This window comes from Mixophyes fleayi, chromosome 2 (genome assembly GCF_038048845.1).
Source record: "Mixophyes fleayi isolate aMixFle1 chromosome 2, aMixFle1.hap1, whole genome shotgun sequence".
Classification (NCBI taxonomy): domain Eukaryota; kingdom Metazoa; phylum Chordata; class Amphibia; order Anura; family Limnodynastidae; genus Mixophyes; species Mixophyes fleayi.
In genome coordinates this window covers 206,115,389-206,135,666 of record NC_134403.1, presented here as the reverse complement: position 1 = coordinate 206,135,666, position 20,278 = coordinate 206,115,389, and positions in this window count along the sequence as shown.

The following is a 20,278-nucleotide window of genomic DNA, read 5'->3' as shown; positions in this document are numbered from 1 at the left end:
CGACTAGTTAGGGTAGAAACGAGAAAAATATCCTTCTGTACTACACGGGGAGCACTATTTTCTTATTTTTTTTCCCTTCAGGTCTAAACTGAGATTAATCTCTCACAGCTAAGAAGAATGAAAAGCGATTTTCAAAGAAAGCTTCTCACCTAAAATCGGTGAATGCAGTAAACTTTGCACAAAGCCACAAATATTATTATTTTTTACGGAACACACTATATTAGTTTGCTTTGTTTTGGGTCCTTCTGTGCCGGAGTATCGAATCACCTATATGAACCAGTATGCAGACCAGCGGCAATTTGACAAGAATCAGTGACATCACTGAGGCCAGTCCTGACTAATGTACCTGAGGCTCATGACTTTTATAACTTCTATTTATGAGCTTCTGGTTCTTACCGAACTGATAGGCTAAATGTATATTAGTTCAGACCACAAAATTTCTGCATCCACTGCATGCTGTAGGGTTAGGTTTCAACTGTACGCTTGCTAATCAGTGTCACTTCAAGCAGGAGAACACAATCACTTGTGTCAGAGAATAATGCAGTGTTCTATATAAAGCTGTGGTCAGGGATTGCGTGTGGACAGCTGTCACTGTGGTTTAACTGCAAAATGTTTACATTTTGAATTAGAATTATTAAAGTAATTCTATCGTTTTCAAATAAGCATTGCATAGGCGATTATATTGTGTTTCCAACGCACAAAGTGATTCATTTTAGCAGATGTAAAAAGTTAACAGTTCAATACATGATTATAATATAATACAGTACAGTACAGCCAATACCAAAAGATACATACATACCGCTGCGTTCGCATGCGCTCGCACTGCGCTCCCACAGGTACCAGTGGATAGTAGTTCACTCTTGAATACTGTGGTCACAGTAGATTGAAGCTAGTGGGAGCGCAGCTATGATATATATACATTCAGTGTTACAGAGTGAACAATGCAGATGACGTGGCTTGCTTCTATAGGTCCAGACTTCGGGTGGGTCTAGGGTAAACAGGTCATAGGCTAGTTCAAACTAAAGAATCCAAAGGTGGGGGTCATCTCTCCAGGGGATGTGCTCTTTTCTTCCCGCCGAAACTCCAGTTACAACTAGTCTATTAGCATTTTATAGTCAGCATCATATTAATGGTTTATTCCCTAACATCAATAACTAGAGTATGCAATGTGCGATCTCTTCGCCGAATGCACCGGACAGCTGCTGATGTATAGGGGATTAGAATGATATCAGACATGACACATTTCCTATAACCTGAACCTTAAATAACACTGAGGTGTACATATAATCAAAATATATAAACTAATAATAAACGAAATACTATCTGCTCATAAATCAATTGTAGAATAGATTCAATATGAATATAAATTATATAAATAACTAAATGTTGTGATGCGAGTGTGTATGTGCGTATATTACAGTGCGATCGCAGTATGCCACGTACCACGTGTAGCGTGGCATACTGAGTGCAATCGACCAATAAAACAATATTAACCAATATACTTTTTGTTCATCAAATTACACGACTTCGACAGTTCCACCCTTTGATAGTATAATAAGCTATCACCTTAAAGATGTTAATAAGCTATCACCTTAAAGATGTTATATGCAGGATCTCAGTACCACGTTTGATTGTTATGTAATGCAAGTCCCCCTTGCTGTATGACCACGCTGTTTGTAGATCTATACAAGTTATCATAAGAGAGAGTCTTAATCCTCAATACGATTTCTTCTTTTACTATAGACCGTACATTTCTGGAGCTTGGAGATAACCTTTTGTATGCCCTTCAAGGGTGCAATAAAACACGTAATACATTATTTGGAAAGCTACAGAGTACAATAGAACATGTATCAGTTATACAGAATACTCTACTACAGTTCTTCAAGTTTAACAGGTTCATCTGTCCAACGCATGTCTTTAAGCTCAGAATACATTTAAACACTTCATGGTCATCAATAGCATCATCCTATGTCTATCAATAATGTCATATGCAATCTCCTTCAGCTTGCATTAATATACACACTTCTAATAATGTCATCAGTTCTTTTCATCAACACTTGTGTGCAGGCTATTGTCTACAAAACAAACAAATTGTTACATACACTTGCGCTCTCTTTTCCAACTCAAAAGGTTCTCTTGAATGGCCTCTTGTACAATAATGGGCTTTCTTATTCAGTGTATTCAATCTTCAATATTGTTCACATGTCATAAAAAACATACAACACAATATAGTGTAATTTGTTAACATCACAGGGAAAAATATTCCACCACCACTATAAATATAGATAGTGAAACTGATGTCTAAACAGGGATCCACAACAGTGATGTTCCTTCAGGGAAATATAACCCCTTTTGGGTGTAAGCTTACAGAAAAGCAGTGTATCATGCGCCTTATCACGATCTTTACATCCTGTAAGTCTCCTTCCCTTAGGTATCAGACATCCTGAATGTTCATCTCAGCACATGCAGTGAAATAAAATCAAGGAAGAAATCCTCGTGTATTACATTTAAAAATTTATTGCAACAAAAGATAAAACAGCACTATTGTCCCACATGGAGCTGTGCTTACAAATAAAACTCGTACCAGAGATACATCTTTAACGTGCACATAGTAAGATCTTTGTATGATGTTAAACACAAACAATCACGCCATATGTCACCTGGGATGACCTTCCGGTAATCTCCACTTAGCCAACGCGTTTGAACCCTTAAAACGAGGGTCTTTATCAAGGCTATTGTCTGTTCGTTCTTCCCAGTCTCCCAATACTCAGGTTTCTTTGTGCTTGAAATAACGGTTGGCTTGCCAAACATTGGGAGACTCCAGATTAAGGAACCTAGGTGTCGTACTTTTCCCCTAGTGGCCTCCCACCCATAATTTGGGTACCTCAAGAATATTTAGTGGAAAGAGAACTAATCCTACTTGATATAATCACTGAGGCTCGTGAGAGCACGCCCAGCACTTTGTTTGGGCTAAAACCTCACCCACCCAAGAATGATAATCATTCTCAAGGATGCCTGCTCAAGTCCGAATATTACTGGTGTCACGGCTCTCTGGTATATTTCACAATATTATTGCACAGAAACAGTGATGATGGTAAACTTAAATATTTATTGTAAATACAGGCAGGGTTGGATCTCAGTGGCTGAAGGGCCAGGCAAGGCATGAAACAAAATGTCCAGGAATAATATTCTAAACAAAGTCTTTTAAACTTGCCAGGCTCCAGAGATGCAGAGTGAAGTCAGAGTCCAAAATCCAGGTAAGCATAAACAGCAAAATTCAGAGCTATAACATAAACAGAGTTCCAGAGCTGTAGCACACCACAATCATCCAGAGCTGCAACACATACAATGAACCAGCAAGGAATGATTGCCACAGGTCAGTCTTTATGGTCTGGTGATCAAGATAACACTTAGCAGCTGAGTGAAAACACAGAATCCACATAGCGGCCACTAGTGGGTAAAACGCAGAACTGCACCTGTAGGGACTTAGTGCAGAAAGGCATCAGGCCCTAACAGTACACCCCCATTAAACAAAGCAGATTCCAGATGCTTTTTTCTTATCTTTTCCTCTTCCAACCTAGACAGCAGATTTTTTCTTCTTACGGGCTTTGGAACGATTACTTTTCTTTTCAGATGCAAGTGTCCCGACCAGAGCTGAGCACATAGCTGCTTCAGGAGCTGGAATATCATCAAATGTTGGAGTTTGCTCTAGAGGTAAAGTTGGTTCCGGTGAAGACATAGAAGCTTCTATGGTATCAGAGGCTGGGTCAAAAAGAGAGGGTGGTCCAAATTTCTTTGCTACTGCACCGATGAAGATGCTGATATGGTAGAGAATGGGATGATCAGATTCTATCAAGGACAGTGCCCACTCCAGAGCCTTTCCTTTAAAACCCCTTAGTATGGTAGCTACTTGATTAAAGCTTTTGGCATAATAAGTAGGATTAAAACGGAAATGATTGAAACACTGCCGTGTAAGAGCACAAAATTGATCTAGGTCCCCATCAAAAGGCAGAGGCTGAAACATGGGAAGGTTACAAGCGGTAGCCTTGGCAATTATAGCACAGGAATCTATGGCTGGGCACTCTGAAGACTTTGGCTGTGGGTTAGCAACTGTTACCTCGGACTGGGCACCCAACTCAGAAGGCCCTGACTGGGCACACAGCTTAGGGAGCTCGGATTGAGCACATACATCAGAAGGCCCGGACTGGGCACACAGCTTGGAGAACTCGGATTGAGCATACATATCAGAAGGCCCGGACTGGGCACACAGCTTGGAGAACTCGGATTGAGCTTACATATCAGAAGGCCCGGACTGGGCACACAGCTTGGAAAACTCGGGTTGAGCACATATATCTGAAGGCCCTGACTGGGCACACAGCTTGAACTGGACAGCGGCAGGAGGAGCCTCGGACGCGGCAGCACTGTGAGGAGCCTCGGACGTGCCAGCACTGTGAGGAGCCTAGGACGCGTCAGCACTGTGAGGAACCTCGGACGCGGCAGCACTGTGAGGAGCCTCGGATGCGGCAACACTGAGCAAAAACTTGGGCTGGACCGCACTGACTGGCAACTCGGGCTGGACCGCATAGACTGGCAACTCGGGCTGGACCGCATAGACTGGCAACTCGGGCTGGACTGCATAGACTGGCAACTTGGGCTGGACCGCATAGACTGGCAACTCGGGCTGGACCGCATAAACTTGCAACTCGGGCTGAACTGTATTGACCAACAACTCGGGCTGGACCCTTCAATAATGTCTTTGGAGCGGACTGAAAGGGTAGCGCTCTCTCTGAAGCAGATAGTATCTCGGGACTGGAAACAGAGGCTGGAAGCAGGAGCTGGAAGGTTGGCACTGGAAACAGGGGCTGGCACCTCAGGACAGGAGGCAGAGGCTGGCACATCAGGACAGGAGGCAGGAGCTTGAAGCTTGGCACTGGAGGCAGGAGCTTGAAGCTTTGCACTGGAGGCAGGAATAAATGGTGGAACATAAACAAATTTGGAATGCAGAGAGGAAACAACAGGGGATGGATCAGTAGGCTGACATGGTCTACAGATAGGACAGTTCTGTAAGAAGTGCTCATTGCTGGCACAGTACAGACACAATTTGTTTGTTATTCTGCGCCGCCGCTCATCTTCGGAGAGATGGGGGCGTGGACCACCTGCGAACCGGGAATTAGTTAAACCATAGTTCTTAGTAAATGGCAAAATTGTAGGAGCACAATTATGAGGTGCTGTTTGCACAGGTTCAGCAGCAGTAAAGGTGGATTGAGACAGACCAGCAGCTTCTGTATTAGGAGAGACATAATCAGACAGTCTCCTGAAAGGATCTACAAGTAAAGCGGAAAATCTAGCCAGCTGGGAGCGCAGCAGGATTATGTCCATTTGTAAAGACTGTGTCACTCACCGGACTGTGAGTGCTACTTCTCTTGTATTTAGGAACCGTGGCCGTCCACCATCCTGAGGGTGTGCGCATGTGCAGCCCTTTCAATCCTTCAGTACATGTTCCTTTTAGTTAATTGGCTGATCAGGCAACACTCCCTATTTAAAGCACCTGTGTTCAATACCTCGTGGCCTGATCTTGGAGTCTCATTCCCCATGAGCCTCTGAAGGTGTTCCTATGTTTCCACGTGTATTCAGCTCCTGCTGATTCCTGTTGTTCGTTTGTGGTTTCCAGACCACTTCAACTCTCCTGTGTTTCATCGTGACTGCACCAGCTGATTCCTATCCGCTGCCTCTGTGCTTCTACAGTTTCCAGTCCACTTCAACTCTCCCGTGTTTCATTGTGACTGCACCAGCTGATTCCTATCCGCTGCCTCCATGTATCTACAGTATCCTGCTTATCTCAACTCTCCCGTGTTTCATCGTGACTACACCAGCTGATTCCTATCCGCTGCCTCCGTGTATCTACAGTACCCTGCTTATCTCAACTCTCCCGTGTTTCATCGTGACTGCACCAGCTGATTCCTATCCGCTGCCTCCGTGTATCTACAATATCCTGCTCACCTCTACTCTCCCGTGTTTCATCGTGACTGCACCAGCTGATTCCTATCCGCTGTCTCCGTGTATCTGCAGTGTCCTGCTCATCGCAACCCTCCAGTATTCCTCGTGTCTGCAGCCAGCCGATCCGCTGTCCCGTGCTTCTACAGTGTTCCCGCTTGTGTCAACTCGCCTGTCTGCATCGGATCAACGCTCCGCTGCTTTCATCTCGGCTAGACCGTCTCTACTCTCCTGTGTTCTCCGGGTGTCCAGTTCTATATACTACTGCTTCCTGAGTATTGTTTATATCCTTGCTGTTCTACCTACTGTGCGCTGCACCTACTTGGTTACCTGGGACTTCGTATCCTGCCGGCCTCCAGCCGTTCAGGTATCCCTGCACTCCTTTCTGACAGCCTGCTCTCCTGAACCACGGTATGCATACTTCTCATTGACTGTGCTGGTGTATTGCATATCTAGCTGGACTGAGTTGTTCTCCTCTGGAGTTTCCTATCCACTGAGACTATTGCCATCATTTGACTGTGTTACCTTTTAGCCTGGATAGTTCTTGTGACTTTGTATATTTGTGCAGTGCTGCTCAGTTATTACTATTTTGTGCATATCATCGTGGGATCAAGTTCAGTGTGCCCGTGTATACTCTGCATTGCATTTATCTCCCCGTGCTCCTCCTCACATATATATTTCAGTGGTACAACTTGCTAGAGGCAGACCACTGTTCCCTGTTTCCTGAGTCACCAGTTTCCAGTATCCTTTCACATAGCAGTGGTACAACTTGCTAACGCAGACCACTGACTTCCCGGATACCTTCACCTGGATTCCATTCCCTCACATAGACAGCGGTACAACTTGCTATACGCAGACCGCTGACTCTCATCACCTCCTCGTTACTTCTGGACATTCCTCCTCACTATAGCAGTGGTACAACTTGCTACCCGCAGACCACTGACTACCTTCACGTTTCCTTGTCCATCCAGTTCCTCGTGTACAGTTATCTATATATTACCAGTGCTGCTAGTCATAGACTTTCCACGAGCATTCTCTTACCATCTGCTGTCTCCTGTTCCATGATCACCCCGCTACCAGAGTACCATATTACCACCTATACTGCTCTGGTAAGTCCATCATCTGGTGATACCTGGGTAAAGACTCCTAGTGCCCGTGACAGACTGTAGCATAGATGAGTCTGAAAAAGCTGACACAGGTGTGGCGCCAGCGAGATCCATGAGGTTGGGCTGGTTCATTCTGTCACGGCTCTCTGGTATATTTCACAATATTATTGCACAGAAACAGTAATGATGGTAAACTTAAATATTTATTGTAAATACAGCCAGGGTTGGATCTCAGTGGCTGAAGGGCCAGGCAAGGCATGAAACAAAATGTCCAGGAATAATATTTAAAACAAAGTCTTTTAAACTTGCCAGGCTCCAGAGATGCAGAGTGAAGTCAGAGTCCAAAATCCAGGTAAGCATAAACAGCAAAATCCAGAGCTATAACATAAACAGAGTTCCAGAGCTGTAGCACACCACAATCATCCAGAGCTGCAACACATACAATGAACCAGCAAGGAATGATTGCCACAGGTCAGTCTTTATGGTCTGGTGATCAAGATTACACTTAGCAGCTGAGTGAAAACACAGAATCCACATAGCGGCCACTAGTGGGTAAAACGCAGAACTGCACCTGTAGGGCATCAGGCCCTAACAGTACACCCCCCCTAAACAAAGCGGATTCCAGATGCTTTTTTCTTTTCTTTTCCTCTCCCAACCTAGACAACTGGACTGGCATCGCTGGGTGTACTTTTCTTCAACTATGGGGTCAACGTACTTACGGACGTAATGCTACTCAGACAATAGCCTCTCGCACTTTCTCCAAGCTCCAAGGTTTCCAAATTTTCCTTTACCCCTGAATTGAAAAGAGTAATTGGCTGGACCGATTATGCTACTAACTTCTCCTTCATCCCCAATACCTCATTATCATTACCTGAACCAGCCTCTGTCATCTGTCAACAATCAAAAGAATTGACCGTCCTGAAAAGAGAACGTGATGAGAGAAACACAGAACAGGAAAAATACAACTTCATGATGGACAACTGTCTTAGCCTCTGGCTCAGGTGCTACTAACTGCATTCGAGGCCTCCCGGAACAGATTCATGAGTGCACTTGGACCCTTCTTTGAGTGTTGGCCCCTCTGCAGTGGGTGGAATGGGCACCAGCGTGTCTCTGCTACCATTGAAGTCGTGATGCTGGTAGCCTACACCTTGTACCTGTCTGTCAAATAACCGGAGCCTAAGAAATTACTGTTCCACAACTTACTCTCCCGATCCAACATCCTGACAGTTAGTGTGACTTTTCAGGAAACAGTGTTTTGGACGTTCTAGATTGCTGTCTCACCATTTACCTCCTCTCAAGGTCTAAGCTAGCCTCTCAGTTACAATCTCATCTCAAGAGGGGTCAAGAACATCTTAAAAATTGACAGGTTAAGAGGCTGCCCAGGAGTGATCTTTGGTAGTGGGGAAGGACTAGTGGCTGAAGCTATCAGTCACTTCAATCAAGTTCCAACTCTTATTCTATTCAATTCGTTCTACCTAGTACCGTTACTTAATGTTCACACTGGTTTGTGGCTAATCGAAAGTATGTAATTTGTTACCACTACTCATACATTATACATTTATTATCAATAACATGAATACCCCTATCACCTATTATAACTCTAGGGCTATCACATTGAATAACGAAAGCTTTGAGTATGACACAGTAATACATTAGACACATTTCAATACACCCTTACCCAGACATATTTCATTAGTACACCAGTGAATACTTGAGGATCCTGCATGGTGGTAATTGGATAATGTGGATTTGTTTTACCTGGAGAAAAACCCATCTGCAGGAGGGATATGGGATGGCTCTATTGGTATCATCTTCCTGACATTCTCTCAATCAAGACAGGACGTTGCCGTCCTACTAGCTTGAGAAGAAACATCTGGTGCACCCCAATATACTCTTACCAGCTTGCACATACCTTCTGTACCCAGCTGAGCCAGACCATGTGCTGCCCACGCTGGGTCTGGAAGATACACTCTGGGAGCTACTGGTCTACCTTGTCCATCTCTCCAGGGTCCGCCAGACTCCTCACCACATCTCTTCATCTTCCAGACAGTTTATTCTTCAGGTAACACAAATCTTCATATATTAACCAATATGTGTATGCGTGCATGTGTGTGTGTGTGTGTTCACATTTTAAAACAAAAACAATACATGAAAAACAAAACAAAACATAGATTTGTCAGTTGTCACATAAAACCCTGCTGTCTATTTGACAGCTATGTTCGCCCTGGTGTGACAGCCATGTATGGTCGTGTGTGTGTGTGTGGACTTTACTAGCAGCTACTTCAGTTGGTGACTGTGTTATTGTGTAAAGTCCTCTATGTAGTGTCCTGCTCATGTGCTGGTATTGCTATAACAAGATTTTTCAGTCAACTCAACGTCGCCCCCTAGACTAGAAAAATGCTAAAGACCAATGTATATCAATCGATTTTCCCTCCGCCAGCTCACATGCCATTCTCAGTACCTCACATTCAGCTACTTGACTGAGTGGGAAAGGCAAAGGGGTCTATTTCTATAACACTTTCTTCAAATATAACAGTATCCAGTACATGTCAGTTTAACAGTAAAAAAATATAAAACACGAAAATTCTACATTTTCTAGGGTTTCACATTATGTCATATTTTGTGGCAAAAATCCTACTCCAATGTTCTACACAGAGATGCATATCTGTATGCCTAACTTCTAGCGATCTCTCCACTTTTTGTGCATAAATATAAAGGCACACTTTGTACAGGAGGCAAAAAGCAGATATGCATTCTAAATAAAAAACATGAATTTTTTTTTCACACAAAAACTTTCTGCTTAACATTAGCAGCTTCTATACACATAACACCAAACCCCTGACTGTTTCTGTAACTCATGTCAATCTAGTGTGTATATTCCTGAGTTTGTCTTATGTAAAAAACTATGTCTTAGCCCCATTAATGAGACTGTGTCTATGTCTTTTCATATCTCTATACAAGAGCAGAGAGAGAGAGAGAAAGATAGAGAGAGAGAGAAAGATAGAGAGATACTAGCATAGATGTAAAGAATGAGAAATAAGAAAGCAATGTATAATAGGAATACAAAGATTTGAATACAAGGGTTTGAAAACAAACATACATGCAGAAAGGGAGATTTTACAGCAAAAATGACAGCTAGATTGTACTCTATGGGAAAATGGCTGTATTCATTTCACTAATCCCCTTAGCTATTTGCTAAACTATGACCCCCCCATACTTGACTAGGGGGTCTTACATCAACCATGCAATCTAGTGTCGTCCGTCATTTGTTCATTAAGAACTCGGTATCACATTAACTACATACCTTTGCAAAGGACTTCCTGACTTATGACAGAGAAATGTAAAAATGAACTCTTGATGACTCATCTGAGATACATAAAACGATATTTTGGAGCAAAGTATGTACATACTTCATTTTTGGATAATGATTCTCAGCCAAACAAATTATCGTGAGTCACTGCAGCCTAAAACAAAGAGTGTTCCTATGATCCATTGTTAATTTGTCTTTCAAGAGTAATTTTTCTATTTCTCTATCCCACCCCTTTAAACACTAAGTCTATATTTCTTCTGTGTACCCTTATCTGTGGGAAGAAAGAACTAGATAGTTATCTTAAAACAACAAACGAAACAAACATTTCCATTCTTTACCATCGGCCAGCGATCAGAAAAGCAAGCATGTGACAACATAAAACTAAACAAGCAAAATCAACAAAGATTACTTTAAATCAGTTTTTTTTTCTAAACTTGCACATTAATACTTACCACAGATTAACATTTATTTTGCCTGGTTGTAGGACTATAGGTATGACCTGATTTCTAGGGTTTGACTATAGTTCTTCCTCAAAGTATTTGTGTGCAGGCACTGTTGGGAAACCTTTGAGACTTGTGTACGCCTTCTTTGTGGGTGTCTTTGATCTTTTCTGTTTACAGTATCTCCTTATGTGTCCCTCTTTATGGCAGTTGTAACACTTTCTTGTCTCATATTGTTTCTGTTCCCTAAACCAGGTGTTATTATACTGTGGTCATGTGTGCAATCCCTCTGGTGCTGGGCTACTTACCATCATAAGCCTATCACTCTGTGCTTTTTCCTTGTTACATATATTTTTATCATGACCTATACCTGACTTCCTGAGAACACTTACAGTGATTCCTCTCCAGTGTGGTAATGAAGTTTGCACCCTTCTTTTCAAGTTTTCCCTGAGGCCAGCCATTAGAACTGAAACAGTATCCTTTGTGTCTGATACCCCAGTATATTTGGCCATCGCTATCAGAGCCCTGCAAAAATAGTCTGTTGCATTTTCACTGTCCTTTCGTTCGATAGTAAAAATTTTACTCCAGTCCACTATCACTGGAAAATCTATAGCCAACTGTGTGATTATATGTCTAATATAGTCCTGATTATCGTCCTTGGTTAAGGATTTATCCTCCTCCAACATAGAATCCTTAATGAACTTTTGTATATCAATATCGAGAGGAAGCACCATTCGCCAATCTTTATTAGTACGCTCATGTGCATTACCTAAATGTCTAATACATTTCTGACTCTTGGCCAAATCTTTTCTAGGATCGGGGAAATCAGACATAATTGAAAACATTTCAGACCTAGTCCATGGATCATGTTTTAAGGGAACTTCACCATCTTTGTCCGCCGTCCCATTGGGAACTGCTTTTGTGACAGGATGTAAGCCTGCCAAATCACTATGTTATGAACTAGTTGCTGGAATCGCTGTTGCAATACAATGAATGTCTCCCCCTTTGATAACCTTTACATTATTCTCACCAATTTCAGCCGCTGCCCCTGCTGGTGGGATTGTTCCTTTTCCTTGTCCTGAAACATTACTTTTAACATTACTTAAAACAATATACAAGTTACTAGTTACAGTTTTTACATTTTTTTACATTTTTTGGTATTGGCTGTACTTTCTGCCCCAACCGAATTTGTCGGGGGCGTGCTTGCGCTCAGTTCTTCACGCTTTGCAATGCACACTTCTGGGAAAGCTCACTTCCGCTGAACATGCGCTTCCTTGTACCCTTCTTGTTGCCACAATTTTAAACAGTCATCATGTTTAATTCTCACTTCTGTTGATCTAATCAACCATACCTTTTCTTCAACATCACCCAGTACCTCTGAATTAAAACTCCCTATTGTTGGGAAAGGCCTTACACAATCTTTGGTCATCTCGACCCACGTGTTGCAATACGCCGTTGCGTATGCCCCATACTTCTTACACATGAGAAAACTTGCTGAATCAATAAGGCCTTTCATAGGCAGTACCTTGGCCATCTCCAGCGTATGTTTATCACTTATTTTTGAACAATACCTTTTATACTGAACACAGACATACCTGTTAGGAACCCCTCCAGCCGGCACAACACAACCCGGAGTCTACTCTGCCAGTCAGGTGTTCACTGGAGCCCCTGATGGTGGGGACAGACTGGGCTGCAGACTGACAGAGGGTCGTGAAGTGTGTACCGGCTAGGGAGAACCCAGGCATGAAGAGTCAGGTCCACGCAGAGGTCAAGGGCCGGCAGCAGGTATCAGTATCGATGAACAAGCTGAGGTCAGAGGTCACAGGCAAAGTAGCAGAACGAGTAAACAAGCCGAGGATCAGGGTCACAGGAAACACGAGCGAAGTCCAATACAAAGCCAGGGGTCATACACGGGAAATCAAACATAGATATCAGGACACAGGAACAGGAACAAAGCAGGTCAGCAGACTGGAGCATAGAAGCTATAACCGGCAATGAGGCAGCAGACCTCATTGCCTTAAATACCCAGCTGAACCAATCACAGGTTGAACACACTCCTGCAGGTTAATAGAGCAGTCACTAATAGAGCCAATCAGGGCTTGCCCCTGGCCTGCACAGTTGCAGGCTAATGCCTGTAATTGCCTCCTATAATCTGCCCATATTAATTAGCCCACAGGCTGTAGAACGCTGCGCCCGGCTTCCTCCTATTGCCGGGACGCAGCTCTGAAGCGTCTGCTGGTTGCCCTGGCAACGGCCGGGTTATGGCCGGAAATGACGTCCCGGTCGCCATGGCGATGGCCGGGACGCGGGTGAGTGAGTCGCGGCGGCTGGGCACCGCCGCGGCTCGTAACAGTACCCCCCCTTGAGGAGGGGTCGAGGGACCCCGACATCCCGGTTTTCTAGGGAATGTTTTGAAGAACTCATTCAGTTTCTTTGGGGCATGGAGTTGTCTCCGCGGAACCCAAGATCGCTCTTCCAATCCGTGATTCCTCCATTGTACAAGGAAATGCACCTGTCCTTGAACTTTTTTAGAATCAAGGACCTTTTGAATCACGAATTTTTGTTGCCCACTGGAACCTCTCCCAGGCACACTTGAAGACTGGGCTTGACCAGGATAAAGCACTTGCTTCAATAGGGAACAATGAAAGGTGTTTGGAATTCTTAACGAGCCTGGAATTTTTAACCTAAATGCGACGGAGTTCACCTGCTTGATGATAAGAAACGGCCCGATGAACTTAGGGCCCAATTTCTTGCAAGGTTGTCTGAGCCTGATATTTTTTGTAGACAGCCAGACTTTCTGGCCAACCTTAAGGGAGCAGGGGGTACGGTGTCGGTCCGAATTTTTTTTTGCAACAAGTGAGGTTTGTTTTAACGATGAATGTACTTTCTTCCAGACAACTCTGAGATCCCTGGCAGTGGAACGGATCTCCTGGATACCAACGGACTGGAGTGAATACAAAGAGTTAGATCTGGGGTGGAAACTATAATTGCAAATGAACAGAGAGGTTTTGGTGGATGAGTGACAGGAGTTGTTACAGGCAAATTCTGCGCAGGGCAACAAGGAGGACCAGTTGTCATGGAACTCCGATATGTAGCATCGCAAGAACTTCTCCAAGGACTGGTTAACCCTTTCAGTCTGCCCATTTGACTGAGGGTGGTATGCAGATGATGAACTGACCTTGATTCCCAGGAGGGTACAGAATGATCTCCAGAACTGCGCTATCAACTGGGAACCCCGATCGGAGACGATGTCTGTAGGGAGTCCATGGAGGCGGAAAATGTGTTGAATGAACAAGACTGCCAAATCTCGAGCAGTAGAAAGCCTAGTGAGTGGAATGAAATGCGCCATCTTGCTGAACCGGTCTACCACGACCCAAATGTTATTGTGTCCCGCAGAGGGTGGCAGATCGACTACAAAGTCCATGGACAGATGTGTCCAATGTTTAGCAGGGGCGGCCAACGGAACTAACTGACCTACCGGGCGAGTCCTGGGAACTTTGTTCCTGGCACAAACTTCACAGGACCGGACGTGACTCTTGACGTCAGCAGACAGAGACGGCCACCATACAGTACGGGAAAGGATTTCCAGTGTTTTGTAGACTCCAGGATGCCCAGCAGTCCGACTGTTGTGTGCCTCAGCAAGGACTGTCTTCCTTAGATGAACTGGGACAAACAAACATCCTACCGGAGTGTTATCAGGAGCCAACCTCTGGAACCTTTGTAAGGTACAGCTCAAATCTTGAGTTAATCCGGCATGAATCATAGACACAGGAACAATAGGCTCTGGGCAGGTGACCGGAGCATGATGTGCCAGGAAACTTCTAGACAGGGCGTCCGCTTGAATATTTTTGGAACCAGGACGATAGGTGATGATAAAGTTGAACCGAGTGAAGAACAGCGACCACCGAGCCTGTCGGGGGTTCAGACGTTTGGCTGACTGTATATACTGTAAGTTCTTATGATCCGTTATAACGGAGATCTGGTGTGCAGCGCCTTCCAACCAGTGTCGCCATTCCTCAAAGGCCCATTTAATTGCCAGCAATTCTTGGTTTCCCACGTCATAGTTGGTTTCCGCTGATGAGAACTGACGGGAAAAAAAGGCACATGGATGTAAGCGGTGGGTCTGGGGGTCTTTTTGTGACAAGACGGCCCCAGCACCGACGTCAGAAGTATCTACCTCAAGAACAAACGGTACCCTAGGATCCGGATGTCTGAGAACCTGAGCAGACACAAAAGCTTTCTTCAGGGTTTTCAATGCATTTATTGCCTGTTGTGACCAAACAGTTGGATCACCTCCTTTGCGGGTCAAGGTGACGATAGGAGCCACGATATCAGCAAAGCCGCCAATAAACCTCCTGTAGTAATTGGCAAATCCCAGGAATCTCTGGACCGCCTTGAGGTTATTCGGTTGTATCCAATCCAGAATTGCTTGGACCTTGGTTGGGTCCATGGAGAAACCTTCTGAGGAGATTAGATAACCGAGGAAGGATACCTTCTGGACCTCGAACTCGCATTTCTCGAGTTTAGCGTAGAGGTGATGTTCCCGTAATTTCTGTAGGATTTGTCTGACGACCCTGGTGCGCAGACAACGATTTTGAATATATGAGGATGTCATCAAGGTAAACAACAACAAAGTGTCCCAGGAACTCACGTAACACCTCATTAATCAAATCCTGAAATACGGCAGGAGCATTACTAAGGCCAAACGGCATGACCAGGTATTCGTAATGGCCCGAGAGCGTGTTGAAAGCCGTCTTTCACTCATCACCGGAAATGACGTCGCCATGGCGGCGGCCGGGACGCGGGTGAGTGAGTCGCGGCGGCTGGGCACCGCCGCGGCTCGTAACAATACCGCAATACTCTGATCCTTCTAGCAAACAATTCCAACCCTTCACTATAAACACTCTACCGATTGAGATCTCTAATGGCCGTGGATGTATTTCCGCTAGCCGCGTCCACTCGCTTCTTCTTGTCCCAGGCGAGGACCCCTAACACAGAAATATCACTGTGGGCCCCAGAGCTATCAGCTCCTCGATACCCCGGCTCTACCACAAAATCTGTTGAGTTTATTATCGCTGGTAGCGCAAAGTCGATACAATCAACCTGCCTTACCAGTATAATTCCTCCAAGCTGCTCTCCCAATTCACAATCACGGTTGTCCTTACTATGCGGTCAGATCGCACCGCCTACTAATACTAATTATCAGTAAACCATGCGATCTATTGGGCGCGCTTGGCGAAAGCCTCTTTTGTTTTCGCCTTCGGTATATCTGCCTAATATACCGTTCACCAGTCGGGCACCTGCCTCGTCAGACAGCAACTGACACTCTATTCAACAATAGATCACAACTTTGGTGTATTGAAATCACAAAATCACACAACATACACCTTTTCTGCGCAGAAAATCAAAAAGTTCCCAACAATAGTAATAATATTTCAGAGGCTTTCACAAGTGATTATAATATACATGTATAACAACTATGAAAACGATTGTTTAAGCTTGTGGAAATATTACCGGAAGTACACGTACGCAAGGCAGGAAGTACACATACCCTATGCAATGCAATACCCTTTAAAACGTAAAACGACAATAAAAAGAATCATTTTTCTTTCTTGTCCCTAGATTCAAGTTAGCATTTCTTCAGATTATGCAACAACGGACATTCGGTTTCGCAACACAGAGTGAACAACAGGTTTTGAACACATTGCGTTCTTTCCCGTATGACACGCGTCCGTCAATCCACCCTTTGTTGAGGAACCGAAAACCGTAAGCGTTGCATACCTGCCGATAACGTAACCTCCAAACTCAGAGCCCCCAAATTATTAAAGTAATTCAATCGTTTTCAAATAAGCATTGCATAGGCGATTATATTGTGTTTCCAACGCACAAAGTGATTTATTTTAGCAGATGTAAAAAGTTAACAGTTCAATACATGATTATAATATAATACAGTACAGCCAATACCAAAAGATACATACATACCGCTGCGTTCGCATGCGCTCGCACTGCGCTTCCACGGGTACCAGTGAACAGTAGTTCACTCTTGAATACTGTGGTCAGAGTAGATTGAAGCTAGTGGGAGCGCAGCTATAATATATACATTCAGTGTTACAGAGTGAACAATGCAGATGACGTGGCTTGCTTCTATAGGTCCAGACTTCGGGTGGGTCCAGGGTAAATAGGTCATAGGCAAGTTCAAACTAAAGAATCCAAAGGTGGGGGTCATCTCTCTAGGGGATGTGCTCCTTTCTTCCCGCCAAGACTCCAGTTACAACTAGTCTATTAGCATTTTATAGTCAGCATCATATTAAAGGTTTATTCCCTAACATCAATAACTAGAGTATGCAATGTGCGATCTCTTTGCCGAATGCACCGGACAGCTGCTGATGTATAGGGGATTAGAATGATATCAGACATGACACATTTCCTATAACCTGAACCTTAAATAACACTGAGGCGTACATATAATCATAATATATAAACTAATAATAAACTAAATACTATCTGCTCATAAATCACTGTGGAATGGAGTCAATATAAATATGAAATATATATAAATAACGAAATGTTGTAGTGCGAGTGTGTGCGTGCGAATTTACCGCGTGATAGCGCCATGCCCCGTGTAGCGAGGCATACTGAGTGCAATCGCACGATAAAACAATAATAACCAAACTAATTTTCACTTTTTAACAAAGATAATATGTGAATTTAATTGCAGACAGGTATGCCACTATTTATTAAGAATACATTTATATCATAGTTGCCATTATTTTAAAATATTTTTATGAACAAGTTGCTGCTGTGCAAGTTTATCTAAAGCAAATAATACACTGCAGCAGCTCGGTGAACATTCATGCACTGCAATCCCCATCCCCATCATTACGCTCTTACTAAACTTGGCTAATGGGTAATGTTTTGCATTTAAAATGCTTATTTTCAATAAATATTAACTTATAAAGGTCAGAGAATAAGAACATATATTAAGAATTAAATAAATAAAAAGACTAAGAAGAGTTTTATTGGGCAGTTGATCAAATCTTTCAAATCTGGGACTGTCAACTATGTTATATAGAGCTGTTAATGGAGCATAGCGGTAACTTTTACATCTAAGGTGTCTAATATGTAGCTGTTCTATCTGAAAACTGCAGCATCACACATTTGTAAGTTCTCGCACTGTCATGTGTTTTATAACATATTGCTTACTATAATACATAATTTACCTATATGTAAAAAATTATCCATAGAAACCTAAAAGTAATGCATTATAGCCTGAGACTAATTTAAAACAAAAAAGGAAAACAAGCTTCTGCTATTTTACACAAAAAATATTTCCTAACCAGAAAAAGACAAACTCCCAACACAAAAAAATAAACATACATAGTAGAACTGAATCTTAGCAGTGAAAGTACCTGTTAAATCCACAGTGAAACTCATGTGTTTAATTGAAGGATGTAGTTCATATCAGACATATTGTAAGAGTATTGACATCATTGTTTATATTTATATATATATATATATACATATATGCTGTGCTTTTTTTGTCATAGAACTCACCGGAATTTCCAAGTTTCAAAATTAACTTTTGAACATTTGATGTTTGGTCCACATGGACTTGAATCGCCCTGCCGAGCGTAGCAGGTCAAAATCATTAAAACGCTGCATGCCGGCTGCTTGTGTGTATGATGCATGTGTACATTGTCCGCGCTGGTACTTATAGCACTGCTTGGCTTGTGCCGCTGCTCAGCTTGTGATTGGTCGCGTGTTCGCGCGCTGAGTGCTTACTGCGGTCGACGCCCGTTATGTTTCATTATACAACTGATGTGTGTGGGTGTGTGTACAGTGATTGACTACGTGATGTGAGTTCCGGCACTGCATATATATATATATATATATATATATATATATATATATATATATATATATATAAATAAATATATGTATGTATATATATATATATATATATATATATATATATATTGTAACAGCAAATATAATAAATAATGGTGCTCAGACACCAAAAAGGTGAGTTGAAAACAATATAGTCCAATAGAGATAAATAGAAATAAACACTTGTTTCATAAAAGAGATAGATCATCAATATATACAAAAATGTTAGAGGAATAGTGGCGCCAAATAGAGCAGTGTTAGCTGGTTTAAATCACCCAGACAGTCAATAAGTGCTGTAGTATAACGGAAATGCAGACTTAAATATATGTCTAGCTGGTAAGATCAATATCGTCCAGTTTCCAATAGATTCCAACCATATACTAAAACCGAGACAGAGAAAAGCAAAAGAAAGAATGTCAAAGGCACCCGTGAAATATAATAAAAAGTAATAGGTGGCAGCGTACCAAACAGGTATAAATAAAGAGCTTATCTGTATCTGGAATGCCTGAACGTGGCCTCCAAACAGCCTAGTAGGTCAGGAACAGATGTATAGATAGCTTGTGTGGATATAACTGGATCACCGGTCACAGCACAGTCACAGCTCACAAACTCCACTCAGCCGATGTATTATAAGAGGAAAGAGCCATATAGTGTAGTATTTATTAGAGATGGGCGGGTCCGGTTCTCCGAGAACCGAACCCACCCGAACTTTGGATATCCGAGTACCGAGCTGAGCAGCTCGGTACTCTCCCGCCCATTCCGAGTCCAAATCGAGGCCGAACGTCATTGTGACGTCGTCGGATCTCGGGGCTCGGTTCTCGCGATACTTCAACTTTATAAATACACGCCTCCACAGCAATCCATCGCCATTTGACAGAGGGAGAGAGCAGGGTGTAGTCATAGGCTAATTAGAGCAGGGACAGAGAATACAATATTGTTCTTGCAATTGCTCTAACCAAAATCGCTAGTGCAGAGAGGAGGATAGAGGTTTATTATTTTTTCTTCATATTTGGCACTCCCCAGCGCTTTTGCGGTGTCCCCCATAATTGTGTATAAATATTTCTGGCTGTCAAAAGTCATATCTGTCAGCAGTATCTACTAAATAATTGTTAGCACTCAGTGCTTTTGGGGTGTCCTCCCTAATTGTGCATTAATATTTCTGGCTGTCAAAAGTCATATCTGTCAGCAGTATCTACTAAATAATTTTTAGCACTCCTCAGTGCTTTTGGGGTGTCCTCCCTAATTGTGCATTAATATTTCTGGCTGTCAAAAGTCATATCTGTCAGCAGTATCTACTAAATAATTTTTAGCACTCCTCAGTGCTTTTGGGGTGTCCTCCCTAATTGTGCATTAATATTTCTGGCTGTCAAAAGTCATATCTGTCAGCAGTATCTACTAAATAATTTTAAGCACTCCTCAGTGCTTTTGGGGTGTCCTCCCTAATTGTGCATTAATATTTCTGGCTGTCAAAAGTCATAACTGTCAGCAGTATCTACTAAATAATTTTAAGCACTCCTTAGTGCTTTTGGGGTGTCCTCCTT